The sequence below is a fragment of the Zingiber officinale genome, chromosome 1B (assembly GCF_018446385.1).
Source record: "Zingiber officinale cultivar Zhangliang chromosome 1B, Zo_v1.1, whole genome shotgun sequence".
Classification (NCBI taxonomy): Eukaryota; Viridiplantae; Streptophyta; class Magnoliopsida; order Zingiberales; family Zingiberaceae; genus Zingiber; species Zingiber officinale.
In genome coordinates, this window is record NC_055986.1 from 15694015 (window position 1) to 15698959 (window position 4945).

Consider the following 4945-nt stretch of genomic DNA (forward strand, 5'->3'; position numbering starts at 1 on the left):
ACGGTATTAAATATCATCGTTGATGACCTTTAACGACGGGAAATCCCGTCGTTAAAGGGCCCTTTTTTAGTAGTGTAATTAGGTTAAATTTGGATACGAAAGGAATATCAATAGGTGTAATATGGTTTTTTTTTAATGGGTATTAGACTAACTTGTCAACATCATTGTTAAACATTGGTGAAAGTCATTGAGACTGATTGCTTGGACGATCAAGTATCATACTTGCTAGAGGGTTCAACCTAAGTTCACTTTACTAATTATCGCCCTACTCCAATTTGATCAAATTTAAATTTATCAATGTAATGTTTGTTTATGCTTATTTGGACCTAGAGATATAATCGAGTCGAACTGAACTCTTGAATATTTGAGTTTGACTCATTTATAATCGAGCCGAACTTAACTTTATTTAACGAATATATTCATGGTTCACGAGTTTATTTGAACTTTTATCGAGCCTAAACAATCTTAATAAATATAAATTATAAATTTAAATATTCATTAAAAACTAAATTATATATTTATATAAATTATAATATTCTTATTAAAATTTATAATTTCATTCTAATAAATAAATTTAATATATATGTCCTTCATAAATAAAGTGTAAGATCTATAAATTTAATATCAAAACTATTATTTTTTATTTAAAAGTTTATTCATGAGCTTAACGTACATGTTCAAGAGCTAACGAGCTGAATATTGTGAAACTTGAGTTTGGTTTGTTTATCTTAATGAGACTCATTAAACGAGCTCAAATGAACTTTTATCGATCTTCGAATAGTTCATGAGCGACTTGATTCATTTATATCCTTATTTAGACCCATCTTCCAAGTTTGTTGCACATGAGACCAACCATTTTGTTCAGCCACATCCAACAGGTCACTTCCAATTAATGTTACTAACGAATCAATTATTTCCGTAACAAACATTAAATACTAGTAACGAATCAAAGGCTAAGTTTTTTTTTTCCTTCCACAATATTCTCATGTGAATTTAGTGTAGGTTTTATTCCTTTTGACTTTGTTGTACCAAAAAAAGTGAATGAATAATTAGTAATGTCTGAAAAAAGGAGTTGAGGACTAGTCTTTGTCATTCACCAACTTATGTGGGTCGCACCACCATATGCTAGGCCTAGAGCCTAGAGGGCGTAAAAGATTTATATACGAAATCCAAATGCAATGGAATTCAATTCTTAATTATATATCTTTAGTTATCCTTGTTCTTGGGATTTCTAGTGAAATTTAAGAGTTAGTTATTGTGAATTAAACACATTATTGTAGGGGAGAGAGCGATTGAAGGGTAGACCGTCAATTCACAAGACAAAGAGCTGAATTTATTTATAATATTTACCAGTTGTGTTTAATGGCCGCATGCATGCAGCTGGAGAAAGCATCACATGAGCTGCGTCGTCTTCCCGTCACAACTTGAGATCCTGCCCATCCCTCCAGATTCAAGATCACACAGGAATCCTGTGATCGTTCCCTTTAGTAAGTAATCCTGTGAGTTCTGAATGGCTCGACATATGGAATTAATTAAGTAGTAAATACATTGTCCGTGGATGTGCATGCTAAGAAAAATAGAAAATCCAAGTTGCATATCGATCGGTAGCATCGTCGTGTTTCTTTAATGTGTCATTTCACTAAAAGGGGTGATGATGATTATGATGCTAGGGTTCTACGTGAATAGTTAGTACTGGTATAACGTGACAGGATTGATTAATGCAAGAGAGGCAAGTAATGAATAATTAAACCAAGCACATGCGTGGATGATCCTTGCGGACATAAATTAAAGTTGCGACTTGAGGATACCAATTGACACTGCTTTTTTTTTTCGAGGGATAAAATATCAAGGAATAATTGATAGAAAACAGAAAAAATAAATAAATAACATCTAAAATATTTCATAAATATAAATACTTCCTAGGTTTTATAATCGCACTGCTAATTTCCTTCCCTAAATTTGTTTATTTTCTTGTTTTTTTGGAAATTCAAACGAAAATCATGAGCGTCGTATGAATAAATAATCTACTCGTGTTAATTTAAAATATCATAGTATAATTTTCAAGCAACCCTCTGTTGTACATTAGTGGGCTGGGCTCGATGAGCCAACCTTTTTCAATATCAAAGTTCTGTTTCATATTCCTGAAACAATATTAGTTGAATGCTTACTTTTATTTGCTGTTCATATTTTCACTATGGACGAAATTTTCACGTCCATAATATCGAGGCTAGAGTTAGACTCTATCTCTTTAAAATAAATTTATACCGCACATGGTACTCTTAAGGAACAAGGCGATCGTCTCCGAAGATACAACTACTTTATCTTGCGATTGTAGTACTGTAAATTGCAAGACCTCCGAACCGAAGAAGCTTCTCGAACTCTCCAATGCAAGTATGGAATGCAATGCTTACTTTGCTTGGAAGGAATTGAGTGAGTGAAATAAAGACGTGAGAGACATTATTTATACTTAATGAAGGGGTATAAGAATCTCTTGGTTCAATTAGATCTCATTCATTTATTTTGAATTGGATGATGCAGATAGCATCTTTTTCTAAGAGACACATCATCTCTTCATTAGATGTCATCCTTTGGAAATCAATGAATGAGATTTAGCGATCTAAAGGGTACTTAAACCTTTCAAGTTGAATGATCAAGATTTGTCAATCTTGATCCAACGATTAAGATATAATTTCTCATTTATATTAAATTTCCAACACTAGCGTGGTCGTATAGCTCGGTCGAATAGTTCAACCGATTGAACCTCTTGTGCGCTTGGATCCTGAGTCCTCCCAACTCGATGGAATCCCGAGCCATCCTAGTTCAATTCAGAATAGAGTAGTACGCTCATATGACTTGGCCAAATAATCTAGCCGATTAGACCTCTTGTCCAATCGGATCTTGAGTCATACCAACTCGATGGAATCCTGAGTCATCTTAGTTCAATTCAGAACCGAGTAGCATGCATATGGCTTGGCTAAATAGTCCAGCCGAATAGACCTTTTGCCCGTTAGGATCCCTGATCCTCTCAACCCAATGAAATTCCGAACTGAGTCCTCTTGGCTCTACTGAATGCCTTGCCCAAGTAGACGTCGAGTCTTTAAGAACACCGAGTACTCAAAGGGGCCGAGTCCTCAGAATGGTTAACACTCCTTAGCTGACTTGACCCCGTTCGAGTACAAAGTCCGATTGGACGTTGGAGGTGACTCGATTGGCCTACCAGCAAAGCGTAGTAAGGGCTCATCAGCTCAACAACCTAATACTCCTTTTTGACATCTTTTGTAACCGTTGTCAGAACATGAATGGAATATTCCCTGTGCAATCTATAAGGCGGAAGCTTCTATCTTGCAAAGCATAGAAGTGGTAGATCTCATTTGGGAAAGACTGTCGTGTGTCAGATTGATGGGTCATATTTTAGTAATACATTGATATTTGTGCGGAGAGAACAAATAACACTATATAAGGTGTCTCCTTCCAAAGGCACTGGTACACTATGCTATGAGAGTTCACTGTTCTTAACTCCTTTCTTTAGCTCTTTGTTTAACTTGAGCATCAGAGTATCTACATCATAATCCCTCCCTGGCTTAGTTACTGACGTTTTCTTCTACCAGATCTTCTTTTTGACACGCAGGATCGATTCTACACCAGGTTTCTTCTTCTCGGAGTCTTCTCACAATCAACATCAGAGCCAATTAGCCAGTACATTATCTTCTCCGATTTCAAACGAGATCAAGGGGTTGAACAAAGTATATTGGAATAAAGTTTATGTGACATGCTATTAAACTTCAGAAAATGATGATTGAATGCAGAATGAGGGGTTGAACAAATTTATATACTGAGATTCACAGGCTTGTTGTCGTCATCTTGTGTGCAATAAATTAGTATGCATCTTATTTACGTCCAGTTGAACTTATATTCCCACAAAATATTTCTTTAGAATTGGCGGATTAGGACATCATTCAGCTAGCATCTAAATTTTAGGTACTAAATTGGCACTAGAAGTGGGATTTACATGTGCAATATCAAACAAGAAGTGGGCTTGGGATCTTTTGCATTTTAGTCTATCTATTGGCTATCTAGGTATGGTCTGTGTTTAATTATTTCTTTGGTTTGATTTAAGCCAGATGTCCAAGGAGAAGATCTGAAAGACAGGCAAGTGAAATCTAGCAACAGACGAATTTTTAGGCACTAGAATAATTTGTCACAGCATTGGAGAACATCACAAATTACAGGTGTGAAGATCCTTAATTCCTTAAATGATTGTGATGAATCTTAGCAGAACTTGCAGTAATTTGTACGTGCACAGATGCATAGATGTTGTACGTGCAAAACATAAAATATTTACCATTTGTTATAAGTTTGCCATGACTAGTGAGATTTGATACAATGATCTACGTTTCTGTTGAATAAATATGGATATATGAGGTAAATTAAAGGTTAATTAGAATCTAAAGCATGGACACTGAACAAGAGAGGCAAATTCACTGCACACGGTACTCCGGTTCTTATCAGTTATGTGCGTGACGTTATAAAAGAAGGTAAAAAAAGAGTTTGTTTTTATATAAAATTTAATTATAGAGATCCCTATACAACTGTGTCAAGATGGCCGAGTTGGTCTAAGGCGCTAGTTTCAGGTACTAGTCCGAAAGGGCATGGGTTCGAATCCCATTCTTGACAACAAAATTTTTTGTAAAGGATACACATTCTTCTGCTCTTTTGTTGTTTGCTTATATTTGCACCGACTTTGTTGAAATTTTATCTTTTATGGGCAACAACCAAAGTGATCTTGGAAAGGTAAATCATCATCATCTATCAATTAAATTTTTTGCTAATTAAAATTTGTTGCTAGAATATACTTTTTATGTTTATTCTAAATACAAACTTCCTTTGTTGGTTCTTAATTTTGCTAGCATTACTTTTGCAGAGATTTGATTGGAATTTCAAGATT

General features: G+C 35.0%; 1 non-coding gene across 1 annotated transcript; it reads left to right on the forward strand.

Moving 5' to 3' along the window:
• The first annotated feature begins 4593 nt into the window (after positions 1-4593).
• TRNAL-CAG lies at positions 4594-4674 on the forward strand. The gene has a single exon. It is a non-coding gene; the product is annotated as a tRNA-Leu (tRNA).
• The last annotated feature ends 271 nt before the right edge of the window (positions 4675-4945 follow it).